The 15577-nt window shown below is 41.4% G+C and overlaps 1 non-coding gene across 1 annotated transcript; it reads left to right on the top strand.

The window, feature by feature from the left end:
- The first annotated feature begins 1421 nt into the window (after positions 1-1421).
- Positions 1422-1565, top strand: LOC142460617 (small nucleolar RNA SNORA48). Its single transcript, XR_012786790.1, has one exon. It is a non-coding gene; the product is annotated as a small nucleolar RNA SNORA48 (small nucleolar RNA).
- The last annotated feature ends 14012 nt before the right edge of the window (positions 1566-15577 follow it).

The following is a 15577-nucleotide window of genomic DNA, read 5'->3' as shown; positions in this document are numbered from 1 at the left end:
CAATAAAATGGTTTTTAAAAAAAGTAGAGGCTGTGATTTAAAAAACAAACAAACATGTGGCTACTCTCACCCTAGCTCAGGGGCATGGTAGCCATGAAAAACTAGCAGTTTCACTCCCAAAAGAGAGGACTGACCTCTTGTGGAGCTCTCTTAAAAAGCAACATCCCCAGAGCACAGTCAATATTTTGTCCAAACCTGCAACTCACTGTGAAAAATTTCTATTTCTTTGAATTTTAATGTAACTCGGAACTCAGTGCAACAAGTGGTAGAGGCAGTCCCTAGATTATGAAAGAATTCCATTCCTAAATTTATCTCTAAGTTGAAGGAAAAAGAAAAATGAAAGAAACACTTCCAAAGACACTAAAATATCTTTAACTAATAATATACCAATATTCATGTCTCTGGAGAAGGACATTGAGGGAGTTAGCTTATTGTGTCAACCTGGCTGATAAACACATGTGGGGTTAATTGAAGGGTGGAGGGATAAATGGCTCAGTGAGCCTCGATTTTCTAGTTCTCAGGTCTCTTGCTTTGTGATGGTTGGACCAGGGTGCAGCTGCCTTAGCCAGTTCTCTGCTTCAATGGACAAGGCTGACTTCCTGCAAGACATCCCCAAGGAGAAGCCACATGGACCTACCCCGATGCAGCCCTGGGTGCTGGAGCAGCCGTGTGGAAACCCTGTCAGGGATACTCTGCACTCACAATTTTAAAAACAGGTGTATATATATACATATCCCATACAGATGATGTTAATATTTTATTAATGTTAATATATAGCTCTTTGCTTTCCCCACCCCTCTCACAATATAGTTTAGATCTATTTTTTTAAATGAATACATGGAGAGTAGCTGAATTTTAAAAAATCCTTAATGAGGATTGTATTTTATATGTGTGTCATAATTCATTTAACCATCTTCCTAGTCATGGACTTAAAAACGTTTCTAATTCTCTAAAACATCATTGGACATGTATAAGAGTATGTCTGTAGGCTAAATACCTTGGAGTGGAATTGCTGGGTCAAAGGACATGTATTTTTTCTTCTTTTTTTGCCCAATTAAATCTTTGATTTCCCCCAAAATAACAAATTTCTCTTCTGCGTACTGAAACTATTTCTGCTCTAGGGCAAAGTCTCAATAGCAAGCACCAAAAAATGTAAGGTAAGCAAAGGGAGCCGGGAAAAGGAAAGCTTATGGTTGAATGTCGAGCCAAACAAACATACTTTATGAAGAATGGTAGATACTGGGGTACAATAGACTGCTAATGGGAATATACCACCATTGAGAGAGACTGAAGATTAATTAAGGGGAAGTGCTTGGGAAAAGCTTCCACTAACTTTTCATTCAATCCGCATACTCGTTTATCTGTATGTTATTTCATCCTTACCGCGTCTATGAAGAATTCCTTCAATATTAACTTCACTTAACCCCTGACTATGGGCAAAGAGACACCTGACTGGTGGTGGTGCTCTTATATCAGTCAGGGGCAGAGCAGACTGGCAGCCCTTTGTTCATCCTAGCTTGATGCCTAGATCGTGGCCAGAGCTATTTCATGCCTAGGGCACATTAAAAAAAATAATAACTTCACTTAAACTTTTCTTGGACTGGCCAATGAAATTCTGGTTTTCCAAAATCTTTACTTTTATTTATCAGGATCTGAATGGTAACAGCTCACAAGAACAAATTCTTTCTGCCCTGAGATTCTGGAACTGAAATACAAAGTTTCTTCCCTCAAATCCGTCCTAAAGATAGCAGGGAACAGTGGATCTTTTGAGAAAATGTTGAGAGCCTTCTGGGGATATTAGCATCACCAAAATCCCATCAGGGTGCCAGGGGCTTACTGAAGAGCAAATGTTTTGAGAATGATGAGGGCAATGAATGTACAAATGTGCTTTGCACAATTGATGATGTATGTATGGATTGTGGTAAGAATTGTATGAGTCCCCAATAAAATGATTTTTTTTAAAAATCCCATCAGGGCAGTTAGCTCATCCCGATTTCACTTGATCTTGGTTCAGAAATCCTAGTATGTCTATGTTTGCCTGTGTGTACAAGGAAGATAGGCAGGGTATATTCAGATATCCACACCTGGTGGTGTGGAAGTCTTGTAATTCACCTTTTGCCTATGGAATCGACTTGGTTCATCTCTTGTATTGTCATGGATATGGAGGCTTATACCTTGACCTTACATTGTCCATAGTCACCATTCATACCTAGTTCCCTTTACAAGACTTTAGATATCTGGGTACCTGGTCCCTCCAGAGTATGATGGCTGGAGACATATGGGAATAAGCTGATGACGTGATGGTAGTGAGTATGAGAGTGTACTGTGTTACAGACAACAGAACCAGTTAAGGAGAATACAGAAAGCATCTAGACCCAGACAGCAGAAGATGACAGTGTTTATTGGAGTACAGAAGAGGGTATATGCTTATCAGACGATATCCAAAAGAGAACATTTTCCTTCAACCAGGTGGCCAACAAACATATGAAGATGTGCTTACGATCTGTAGCTATTTAAGAAAGGCATATCAAAACAATGATGAGTTGCCACCTCACACCAGCATAGAAATTTACAAACAAAAACAATGGGAAAATAACAAATGCTGGAGAGATCGAAACCTTTACACACTGCTGGCGGGATTGTGAAACTGTGCCAACAACTCGAAATCGGTACAGCACATCCTCACACAACTGGGAATAGCAACACCACGTGACCTAGCCATTCCCACTACAGCAGACATATGCCCTAAAGAAACAAGGAGCAAAGTGCAAGCAGATGCGTGCGCACCCACGTCCGTCACAGCACTGTTCACAATAGCAAGAAGACGGAAACCACCTAAATGCCCATCCGTGGAAGAATGGAGAAATAAGCTTGGATACATACAATGGAACACTACACACGGCCTACTAATAACGATGACATGTACCGAATCTACAATAAAAAACTGTTAAAATAAAAGCTCCCTGTGGCCAAGGGGAAAACAAATAAGAATAACGATGAAACTGAAACATTTCTTGACATGAGTGGATTTGGAGGGCATTATGTTGAGTGAAGTTAGTCAATCACAAAATGAAAAATAAGGTACGAGACTGCTATTGCTTAAAAAAAGAGTTAAGACGAAAGATTTTCAAACCAAAAGAAACACTTTGATCGCTGTTGGGGGTAGCAACAGCAAGGAGGGGAAGTCTCAGAGGGCAAAGGATAGACAGGTGGGAACTTGGTGGAGGGGAAAATAATGGCCTACCAGAGAGGGAGGGGAACGGGTGGGGTGTGCAAGGCAAGCTATTAGGAGGGTCAATAAGTTGTTAAAGTTGTTAAATACAAAAGTGATGATCTGATAGGAAAATCCCTACCTAATTCACAATGTTTAAAAAATTAAGTTAACGGGGAGGAAGGGGGGAAAATGAGAAGCTGATACCAAGGCTCAAGTAGAAAGAAAATGTTTTGAGAATGATGATGGCAACAAATGTATAAATGTGCTTGACACAATGGATGGATGTCTGGATTGTGATAAGTGTTGTACGTGCCCCCAATAAAATGATTTTAAAAAGAAAAAAATAAAGGTAAAAAATCCCATTCCAATGAATTAAACATTTATTAATAATTCTTGAAAACATTCTAGTTTTATACAAGCAGTCACACCAGTGAGCATTGAACAAGAGAGAGAAAGCCAAAGAACAAAGAAAACACAACATAAATATTAGCAATAATAAAAAGAGCAGCTGTCTTCTCTTTAGGAGGAAACTAGCTAAGTTGACATTTATCCCTCCTCGATTTGTCCTGTCCCTAATTCCCATGCGCCGGAGACGTATGCATGCAGTAATGGATAGTGATTTTTATTCTGGAGATGATCTGTGTGTTGGGTAAATATAGAAATACTCGGGAGAGAGAGAGATTATGCATGATTCAGGCCCAGTCCTCAAGGATACCTATTTCATCTCCATTTTAGCTCCTTCTCTTCCGGTGTTCCTTGACATCTCCAACCGGTCACAGGGCAGGCTTCTCGTGCCAGCTTAGAGGAAAGCAAAGTGCACTTTCACCCTGTATAGTCAATTCTCAGGGACCAGAGGCATGGTCCAACCTCAGTGCCATTTTTATACCCTTAACGATGACACTATTATATCACTTATGCCATCTCTCCTTATAATTTACCCATAGGAATATTTCCCACTTCTTTCCACCACCCCTTGGAATGAGCTTCTAGATCTGCTACTCACTCCCTAGACTTTGGAAGGAAAAATTAAAGTCCATTAGGAACAGGAGTTGACCTTTCCTAATGATGTTGCTCAACAAGCAGAGAGGTCTCCCCCCTCTCAGGCGCTTAGTATCCCGTTAACTCCTTCACCACCCGAGGAGCAAGAACAGAAGAAGAGCATTCACCTCTGCTCCCATCTGTCAACGACACCCCCCACCAGCATCTCATCTAAGAGACAGGACTATCAAGGAAGTACAGACAGTTTCAAGAAACTTCACACCCAGACCTCTCACCTTCTTCTTCTGTCCATGAAATAAAGTGCAGAGAGTTGGGATTTTAGCGCTGAATCCCATTCTTTGTAATGTGGCTTTCATCAGGTTGTGTCATCTTCCAAAGCCTGTTTCCTTATCTGTGACTTGGACGGCTAATCACTCCATGTGTTATTCCACTCTGCTACGACCATGAGAAGAAGCCACATTTTCAAAAAGAAAGTTGTTTTCCTTGCTCATCTCACCCCATCACACTCGACTTCTCCCTGCTCGTGGGAAGTGGATCATGTATGACAGGGCTTCACAAAAGTGTAAAAATGGAATTAAGAGACAGTTCTTCTTCCCATGAACTTTTTGAAGAATCCTAGTAGAGCCTGAAAAATGTAGTGATATCTTTCTGCAACGGGAAGCAATTCTAGTTATCTGGCTCTGTAATTTGTGTAAGAAATTTTATTCTGGAGATGATATATGAAAAGTAATCATATAAAGTAATTAGAAGTTACTTTATAATTTAGGGGCTAAAAAGAGGATAAACGTTCTCACAGCTGCTGTGGGTTGAGGATCCAGGAGTACCTTAGCTGCCAACTCGGGATCAGGACCTCGTCCTGCGATTACAGTCAGGGTGTCGGCTGAGACCACTAGGCATCTAGAGGCTGGATGGAGGCGGCTAAAGAAAGCGCTTCCATGAGGAAGATGAGCAAGATCTGGAGCGAATGTGAAGAAAGTGGAACCCACGTACAGTGCTAGTGAGAACGTGTAATAGTGCAGCGCTATGGAAACCGCTTGGGAGTTCTTCAAAAAGTTAAGTGCAGAATTATCGTATTATTCAGTAATTCCACTCCTAGGTATACACCCAGGAGACTCAAAGCAGGGGCTCAAACAGAACGTCAATGTTCTTTGAAGCCCAAAGCTGGAATAGCACAAATAGCCACAATAGCCGAAAGCTGGAAATAAATGGATCTACAAAATGTAGCATACACATGCAATGGGATATTATTCAGCCATAACGACGGCGATATTTTGATAATCCTATAACATGGATGAACCTTGAAACATTATTCTGAGTGAACTCAGTCAGATACAAAAGGACAAGTGTTGCAGCTTTCCTCCAGTTCCTAAATGCTTCCCCCCACCCACCTCCCCTGCCCAACTACCATGATCTGAATTCTACCTTGCAAATCTGGATAGAGCAGAGGTTGTACACTGGTGCAGATAGGAGCTAGCGGCACAGGGAATTCAGGGCGGATGATACCTTCAGGACCAGGGGTGTGAGTGGCGATACTGGGAGGGTAGAGGGTGAGTGGGTTGGAAAGAGGGAACCGATTACAAGGATCTACATGTGACCTCTTCTCTGCGGGACGGACAACAGAAAAGGGAGTGAAGGGAGACGTTGGACAGGGCAAGATATGACAAAATAATACTTTATAAGTTATCAAGGGCTCACGAGGGAGGAGGGAGCAAGAAAAATAAGAGGACCTGGTGCAAAGGGCTTGGGTGGAGAGCAAATGCTTTGAAAATGATGAGGGCAAAGAATGTACAGATGTGCTTTACACAATTGATGTGTGTATATGTACGGATTGGGATAAGAGTTGTAGGAGTCCCTAATAAAATGTTTAAAAATAAAAACAAAAACAAAGGACAAGTGTTGCATAACTTCCTTAGATGAAATGTCCAGAACAGTCAAATACGTCTTTGTTTTGAGGGTTGGTTGCCAGGAACAGTGGAGGCTCATGCTGGCGGGTCCTGAGTTTCTGTAAAAAGAGCTGCGAGAGTGATGATCGTAGCACAGCAGGATGGATGTATTGGATGTCACCGAATTGTACAACTGAAAACTGTTAAGGTGGTAAACTCTCTGTTGTATATATTTCTCTGCAATAGGTTAAGAATACAATAAATCATGTTTTGCCATAAACAATAACAGAAGGGAAAGATTTTATATTATTAAATTTCAAATGACATGATTTCTAAAAATAGCAGGTATGGGATTTGTGTGGTGTCAGCTAATGAACTCGACAGGAAAATACAACAGAGAAGGACATAGGGTGTGATTTCTCAGAGTGTATACTGTGGCCAGTGGGTAAAAAGTTACTACTCTGTAGTGATGCATTTCAACAGCTTCAGAGACCATATCAAAGAGGCATTCATAAAGGCTTAACAGCCTGTCTTACACCAGACCAGAGTCTGGGAGGCCAGCCCAGGATGTGTGGGGAGAATTTTCTGGATATTCCCTTTATCTCTTCCCCTGAAACATCCAAAGGGTACATTGTGTTCCAGGAGTGGAGGAAAAAAGGATACAAAACAGTCAGTCCAAGACAGATTCTAAAAAACTTGTCTATTGGAATTTAACACTGGCAAGACATCAAAAACAAAACCCATTGCTATTGAGTCGATTCTGACTTACAGTGATCCTCCAGAATAGAACAGGACTTCCCCACAGTTTCTAAGACTGCCACATTTTCCTCCCAAGAAGAAGCTGGTAGGCTTGAACCACTGACCTTTTGTTAGCTGTTGGGTGCTTTACCACGAAGCCGCTCCTACTCCTTTTGAGAAGATACATACAATACAAGTATTTTTTTTAATCACATAAAATTTAAATGGTTTCTTCTCACACCACAAAACACAGTAAATGAAAACCAACTCCAAATAGCCAACCAGGAATATATTTTGTACCAAATGAGTAAAAAATATATATCTTATATATATATAAAATACTAACTTGGTGCACACATATATATGAAGAGAACAACTCTAAAAAAAGGGAGAAGCATAAACATGAATAGGCATCTCATTAAAATAATAAACAAGTGGATAATAACATAAAAAGGGTTTCAACTTCACCAATATTCTAAAAATTAAAGTACGTGAAGTAGTGAGAAGTAGTTTTCACCTGCTATAGAAGCAACAACGTAAAAAACCAATACTATCCAGTAATTTCCAGGTTATAGGAATTAGGCAACTACATTCTGTTGATGAAACTGCGTTAGTTCATCCTTTTTTTAAGTGTCATATGACCAAGGTCATCAAGATTTAAAATGTGTATTCCTCTTAGAGCACTAATTCATCTACTAGAAATGTATCTTACAGATATTCATAAATGTGGAAATATAAATGCATCTATGAGGTTGTTCTTTTTTTCCCCGTGTGTAAAGCATTTATTTATTTGAAAGTCATTACCAAACAAGGCAGGACAGAAAAGGGTGGGAGGAGTTTAAAGTTTGAGGAGGGGTGAGGGAAGCAGTGGGATGCAAATGTAAGGTTGTTCTTTACAGTATTACATTATAAGAGAAATTTTAAAACTAGGTTTAATATAAATGTCCAATCAATGTAGAATTGGGTAAAGTAATAAATATTCTTCCAATGGAAACTTAAGGAACTATTAAAATAATCCTTTCAATATATTTTTTACTGTGTCACTTTTCAGTTCAGTAAATTATCAAACCACCAGCACACTCTTAACAGCCCACATGCCCCTTCACGGCACCCCTTCAAGTCCTAATCTACCTCTCCTTGGATAACCACTTCCCGCTGTCCAGCGCTATAGGTGATTTTATGTTTTGAACTTTATATAATCATATTGAATATTTTCCTTTGTATCTGACTTCTTTGATTATCATTGTTTGGGATAGATAGCTGTGTAAAATGTTGCTATAGTTAGTTAATGCCCATTGCTTTATATAGTACTGTCAATAAATATAGCACATTTTCTTTAACTGGTCTACAACTAGGTTATGCCTAGTTTGAGGCTATTGTGGATATGCCTCTGTGAACATTTCTTAACTTATATTTTATTTCATTACTGTTGGGTATATACCAAGGAGTGAAGCTGTTGTGAGAGAAGGCAGGGGGCACAAATTTGCCCCCTGATGTTCACTGAGGTAGAGGTCAATCGTGCTTCTTTATACTGTTCTGACACCAACCATCTCTCCGACGCCACTTGATTGCTCTGGTCAATTCGATGACAATCTGTGGCACTGACCCACAGAACTCACAGGCAACATTCACAAGCGAAGAGTTTACTAGGGCAGGTGGGAGCCTCGTGGTTTAGTGGCTACACCTTGCGCTGCCACAGTTTGAAACCACCAGCTGGTCTGTGGGAGAAACACACGGCGCTTTCTACTCCCAAAAACAGTTGGTCTTGGAAACTCGAAGGGTCAGTTCTACCCTATCTTTATAGGGTCTCACAAGTCAGCATAATTTGATGGCAGTGAGGTTTTTGGTTTGTTTGTTTGTTTATTAGGAAAGTTAACATGTCACAAATGAGGATCAAAGACATTAAAGATACAGTCATTTTGTCTTTAAACACTTTTCTCAGCCACGTAGGCACATCTTTCTCTGGACCTCTTAGCCACGTAGCGCCTCAGACTCCACCTTTCTCAGTCAAGTGTCGCAAAGCTCCTTTTGCAAGGAGCAGAGACTAGGCAGCTTCCTTCCATGGACTGGGAAACCCACTACTCCATCGTATGGCTGGGGGCTTGGCTTCTGGTGCCTCTGCTGTCACTGCCACTTCACACTGCCCCTGACACGTCACACAGGGATCTCATGCGCACTTCACTCCTGGCTCTTCTTGCATGGTGGTAGTGAGAGTCTCTATTCTTACTTCTGAAATAGCTTACTTGATACCTAGCAAAATTGCAAAGCTGATCAATCCCCAAGTTAGAATCCTCTACACTTTATATGTTTGCTCCCACCTAGTGATTGGGTGAGGGTTACAAAGGCTATGGATAGAAAGGTCACACCAAGTAACTTTCCTTTATTGCACTGGCTCGCGCCATATTCAACTTTAGTATATGATGCCAGTTTCCAAAAATAGTTGTACCAATGTACAATACAATGACCAATGTATGGGAGTTCCAGTTGCTTACATAAAAATTTGGGAAGATGTGCATTAAATTTAACAATAATTACTTCTGGCCATTGGGATTAGAGAGGACTAGAAGCTGCATTTATATACTTGTGTTGTTTCTTAATAGTAACATGCATTTCTTTTTTAAAAACTAATAATATTTTTCTTCTTTTCTCTATTTAATAATTTAAAACTTTCCTTTGAATATAAGGATAGAGATCTAGACCAAAGAAATAGAAAACTCAATTAGACTAATAACCAAACCAAAGCAAAATTACTGTCATCAGGGCCATGCCAACTCATAGTGATCCCATAGGACAGGATAGAACTTCCCCTGTAGGTTGCAGTGACTAATTTTTTTAAATCATTTTATTGGTGCTTCTTACAGCTCTTATAACAATCTATATATCAATTGTGTCAAGTATATTTGTACACATGTTGCCATGTTCAAAACATTTTCTCTCTACTTGAGCCCTTAGTATCAACTCCTCATTTTTTTCCTCCCCCCTTCCCTCCTATTCTCATGACCCCTTGATAAATTATAAATTTTTATTATTTTTGTATCTTAGACCATCCACTGTCTCCCTTCACTAATGTTTCTGTTGTTCATCACCCTCAGTTGGGGTGGGGAGGGGTTATACATCAACCATTGAGACTGGTTTCCCCTTTCTCCTTTCCCCTTCCCCCTATCCTCTTTATTGTTCCTGAGGGGTTGATCTGTCCTGGATTCCATGTGTTGAGAGCTCTTATCTGTACTAGTGTACATGCTCTGGTCTAGCCGGATTTGTAAGAACTGGGGTCATGATGGCGGGGAAGGAAGCATTAAAGAACCAGAGGAATGTTGTATGTTTCATCGGTGCTATACTGCACCCTGGCTGGCTTGTCCCTTCCTTGCGACCCTTCTGTGAAGGAATGTCCAATTGTTTACAGATGGGCTTTGGGTCTCCACTCAACCCTCCCTCATTCCCATCGATATGATTGTTTGTTTTGGGTCTTCTGATGCTTGATACTTGATCCTTTTGACACCTCATGATCACACAGGCTGAGGTGCTTCATCCATGTGGGCTTTGTTGTTTCCCAGCTAGATGACTGCTTGTTTATCCTCAAACCTTTTAAGACCCCATATGCTATTCCTTTTAATAGCTGGGCACCATCAGCTTTCTTCACCACATTTGCTTATGCACCCATTTTGTCTTCAGCTATCATGTTGGGAAGGTGAGCATCACAGAATGCTAGGTTATTAGAACAAAGTGTTCTTGCATTGAGGGAGTACTTGAGTAGAGGTCCACTGTCCATCTGCTGCCTTAATACTTACCATATAAATAAATGTACATAGATCTATTTCCCTATCATTATATATAAAAATATTCACATATGTATGTGTCTGTATTTATATCTTTATATCTTTGCCTCCTAGTTCTTTCATCCATTTCCCTTTACTTTCCTCTTGTCCCACTATCATGTTTGACCTTCATTTGGCTTTCTGTAATTCCTCTCGGCTACATTGCATTTGATCAAACCCCACCAGGCATTCTACACCCTCCTCACCATTGAATTTAGATCACTTGTTATTCCCTTGTCCCTGGGTTTTGACTATCCTCTTCCTTTCCTCCATCTCCCCCTCTCCCATATCCCACTGCCCAGAACCATTGATCCCATTGTTTTCTTCCCGGGATTGTTTATCCAATCTATCTTATATAGATAGACATGGGGGGGGGGGAAGCCTATAGATAGTTCCAGGTCTGTTTGTTGACCTTTGTGAATGTTTTCTGATTGAGTCTGATGAGGTACCAAGAACTGCCCCCAAAGTCTATATTTGGGATTCCTTGGGGACTTCATTGTTTTGCTCCCCTTGCTGCTCTGTTACATTCCTTTCATGTTTCACTCTGGTGTGTGGGGGGTCAGACTGGGCACAATTCCCTCACTGTGTCTCCAATGTTGTCCTACATAGTGCTATGGGTCAGTGAGGGGATGCTGTATCTTGAGGTGGGGGCAGCCCTATGATCCTCTCTGTGCATTGGCTGCTCCCAGCAGGAATATCATCATCAGGGCTTGGTGGGCCAGGATGCAGTCCACTCCCCACCTCTCTTTATCTTCCCTCTTAGCTTGCTCCAGTGTGTTCTGAGCTGACTTGTCCCTCTCCCTGAGCTGTATCTTCAGTGCTTTTCTCTGTAGTATATTTTTCTGGGGATGGGGTCCATGTAGCTAGGATTGGGGCTGGCCCCACAAACCTCTCTGTTAGTTCTCTGTCGGTGACTAATTCTTTTTTTTATCATTTATTGGGGGCTCATACAACTCTTATCACAATCCATACATCCATGTGTAAAGCACATTTGTACATTTGTTGCCATCCTCATTCTCAAAACATTTGCTTTCTGCTTGAGCCCTTGGTATCAGCTCATTTTTTCCTTTTCCTCCCCACTCCCCGTTCCATCACGAACCCTTGACAATTTATAAATTATTATTATTTTGTCATATCTTACACTGTCTGATATCTCCTTTCACCCACATTTCTGTTGTTCACCCCCAGGGAGGAGGTTATATGTAGATCCTTGTAATCAGTTCCCCCTGTCCACCCCACCCTCTCTCTCCCCTCCCGGTATTGCCACTCTCACCACTGGTCCTGAAGGGTTCATATGACCTGGATTCCCTGTGTTTCCAGTTCCTATCTCTACCAGTGTACATCTTCTGGTCTAGCCAGATTTGTAAGGTAGAATTGGGATCATGATAGAGGGGAGGAGGGGAGAGGAAGCATTTAGGAACTGGAGGAAAGTTGTATGTTTTATCATTGTTACACTGCACCCTGAATGGTTTGTCTCCTCCACACTACCCTTCTGGAAAGGAATGTCCTGTTGCCTACAGATGGGTCCTGGGACCCCAATCTGCACTCCCCTTCATTCACAGTGATTTGACTTTTTTGCTCTTTGATGCCTGATCTCTGATCCCTTAGACACCTTGTGATCACACAGGCTGGTATGCTTCTTACATGTGGGCTTTGTTGCTTCTGAGATAGATGACCGCTTGTTCACCTTCAAGCCTTTAAGACCCCAGATGCTATATCTTTTGATAGCTGGGCTCCATCAGCTTTCTTCACCACATTTGCTTATGCACTGGCTTTGTCTTCAGCGATCGTATCAGGAAGGTGAGCATCATGGAATGCCAATTTAATAGAACAAAGTATTATTGTATTGAGGGAGTACTTGAGTGGAGGCCCAATGAGTGACTAATTCTTTATGGGAGTTGAATCCTTGTCTTTTTCCCATGGAGCAGCTTTTGGTTTCAAACTGCTGACCTTGAAATTAGCAACCCAACACATAATCTCTATGCCACCAGGGCTTGAATTAGACTAGTAAGAGTTAGTAATAAGATTTCACCACCATTGTCTGTCAGTTTGTCATACTGTGGTGGCTTGTGTGTTGCTGTGATGCTGGAAGCTATGTCACTGGTATTTCAAATGCCAGCAGGGTCAACTAAAGTGAACAGGTTTCAGTGGAGCTTCCAGACTACGACAGGGAAGGAGGAACTGATTATGATGAGGGGACCCCACTCAAGGGAACGAATAACAGATTGGTAAATGAATGAATACATTGGATGGGATAATATATGGTAAAAAATATATATATTATAAAATATCATAACAAGAGTTCCTAGGGTGGGGGAAGGAGGGGATAAAGGGGAGCTGATATCAAAGAGTTCATGAAGAAAGAAAATGTTTTAAAAATTTGGTGGCAGCAATTGTACAACTATGCTTGATCTAATTGAACTATGGATTGTGATAATATCTATAAGAACTCCCAGTGAAATTTTTCTTTAAAATCAGACCACAGAGAAGGATTCATCTCCCCACTTCAGAGAAAGGCTACTGAAACTTTATGCATAGCTTTCAAACACTGTCAGATATTTAAGAAAGAATTGAAGCAGAACATTGTCGGAGATAATGCTGGAGGATGGGCCCCTCAGGTCTGAGAGCACTCAAATTGTGACTGAACTGATATCTCAGAGGGAGTTGACCATGGTGACTGGAGTTGGTTAAGCCTGCAGGATCTTCATTGGCTGCTGGAGCACAACTCAAAGTCAGGAGAAACAGCTGAAAAAATCTGCTAATGTGTAGAACTTGTGATGTGTGAAGTATGAATCTCAGAAAATTGGGAGTTGTTAAAAATGAAATGGAATTGGAGAGGAGATGGGTCAGTCCGGGTGCGATGTAGTACCGATAAAGAACACAGCTTTCCCCCAGATCCTGGATGCTTCCTCCCCCCAACTACCATGATCCGAATTCTACCTTGCAGGACTGGATAGGGCAGAGGTTGTACACTGGTGCATATGGGAGCTGGAGGCACAGGGAACCCAGGGTGGATGATACCTTCAGGACCAGGGGTGTGAGGGGCGATGCTGGGAGAGTGGAGGGTGAGTGGGTTGGAAAGGGGGAACTGATTATAAGGATCCACATGTGACCTCCTCCCTGGGAGAGGGACAGCAGAGAAGGGGGGGAAGGGAGACTCCAGATAGGGCAAGATATGACAAAATAACAATCTGTGGATTATCAAGGGCTAGTGAGGGAGGGGGGAGCGGGGAGGGAGGGAGAAAAAACAGAGGACCTGATGTGGAGGGCTTAAGTGGAGAGCAAATGCTTTGAGAGTGGTTAGGGCAAAGAATGTACGGATGTGCTTTATACAATTGATGTATGTATATGCATGGATTGTGATAAGAGTTGTATGAGCCCCTAATAAAATGTTAAAAAATGAAAAGAAAATGATTAGGGCAAAGAATGTACAGATGTGCTTTATATAATTGATGTACGTATATGTATGGATTGTGATAAGAGTTGTATGAGCCCCTAATAAAATGTTTAAAAAAATGAAATGGAATTCCTAAAGATCTAGATCCTAGGATTTCGTGAGTTTAAACGGACGGGTATTGGCTATTTTAAATCAGAATATCATTTGATTTACTATGCCTGGAATAACATAATCAAGAGACATGGTGTGGCATTTGTTGTTGTGTTAGTCTGGGTAGATTAGAGAAACAAATTCATGGACACTAATATGTGTGAGTGAAAAGAACCCTAACACAGCATCACTGGTCCAGTAGGCGCAATTGTACGGCAATAAGTAAAGATTATAGTAAAGCCATGGAGAACATGAGAGATAGAAGAGAGATTGAAACAATGGAGTCAGACACATATCATGGTAGCATGCTCACCACAACCCTCTTGGTGGTCCACGTGGGGAGAGCGGGAGAGCATGAGCGGGGGGTGGGGGGGTGGGGGGGTGGGGGGCTGGCCATTCCCCTACAAATGGCACCCATCATGTGGCAGTAGGAAAATAACGCTTTTGAGTTATATCCCATGTAACAATTGTACAGCCTCATCAGACAGAGATGGTGAATCTGGAAAATATTTTTTTAAGTTTATTTATTTTTGAGTGTGTTTTTTAGTCTGAGTGAGATATAGTTCAGGCAAAGAGCAAAGATACAGAGTACAGTATCACGCTTTGCCACCTCTTGAAGAAACAAAATGTAGTGCTAACAAGAAAATGAAAGAATTTCTTCAAGTGGTAAAGAAATGTAATACTTCTTTTCTGGAGCCAGGAATGGTTGATATGGAGATCTGGGATATGGTAGCCATGAATTTAAGAAAGGCCCACAGGGAAGGACAGAGCATGCCCATGGAGACTTGGGTCCTGTGGGTACAGATTAAAACAGTGTTGGAGCCTCTGTAGAGTGAGAGAGCAAAGGAACAAGACCAGCAGAGGAGTGAGAAGCCTCTAAGCTGTGCAAACTTAAATCAGATGAGAAGCAGGCAGAATGAGTATCAGGCAGATGAGAAGATTTTAAACAGAGCTGAGAAAATGAAGTCTGAATCAGAAGGAGATATCAAACTAGAAACATCTCGCCACCACCAAAATATAGCACAGAGAATCACAATACAATCAAGCAAGTCAGTGCTAGAGGGAGAGATGAGATTAGATGCAAAGAAAAACAAGTGGAGAGATTTAACATAGAAGGTCAGGTTCCGGAAGTGAGAAGCAAAGAAGCAGGGTGTAGGAAGGCACCTCTGCATTCACAGGTAGAGAAGAGCATAGCTCAGGAAGCAGATTTAGAATTAAGAGTGGCTTGTGCTGTTAGAGTTATAGACAGGCAGCCTAACGAGCAGCACCCACAAGGGATTCAAGACCAGCCTCTCCCTTTAAGCTACTGAAAGATCTCAAGCAAACTGTATCTAACTTTGGCCCAGAGTCCCCATTTGTAATTAGTATGATAAGATAAATA

The sequence above is a fragment of the Tenrec ecaudatus genome, chromosome 10 (genome assembly GCF_050624435.1).
Source record: "Tenrec ecaudatus isolate mTenEca1 chromosome 10, mTenEca1.hap1, whole genome shotgun sequence".
Lineage (NCBI taxonomy): Eukaryota > Metazoa > Chordata > Mammalia > Afrosoricida > Tenrecidae > Tenrec > Tenrec ecaudatus.
The sequence above is the reverse complement of the archived record's forward strand: the minus strand, read 5'-3'. Positions and strand labels throughout refer to the sequence as shown.